Source organism: Penaeus monodon, chromosome 31 (assembly GCF_015228065.2).
Source record: "Penaeus monodon isolate SGIC_2016 chromosome 31, NSTDA_Pmon_1, whole genome shotgun sequence".
Classification (NCBI taxonomy): Eukaryota; Metazoa; Arthropoda; class Malacostraca; order Decapoda; family Penaeidae; genus Penaeus; species Penaeus monodon.
This window is the reverse complement of record NC_051416.1, coordinates 19,810,714-19,811,064: the sequence shown is the minus strand read 5'-3', so window position 1 is coordinate 19,811,064 and position 351 is coordinate 19,810,714.

Here is a 351-nt window from a genome sequence, read left to right as displayed (position 1 = left end):
GATCCGGAAAACGCTTTAGAAAAATCTCTCTCGGGGACAAATTTGACTTATTTATTACTACACAAGAAGGCGCGGTCCCCTTGGATTTCCCTCTATCATTACCGTGGATCCAGAGGTCGGTTTCCTCAGCACCTTGGGTCTGATTGACTCTCGCGCGCGTCCCGACCGCCGACGAACGACCCTGCACGCGCCGCCCTCCCGCTGCCGTCGCGTCGGGGCGGTCGGAAAAGGAAAATCGAGGAAAGGAAGATAAGTTGGTGCGAAAAAAATAATCCTCTCTCCGTCGAAAGTATTTGACTTGATGCGTCGAGGAAATGATCGTGTACAGGAAAGCATCAGTATTGTAAAGGT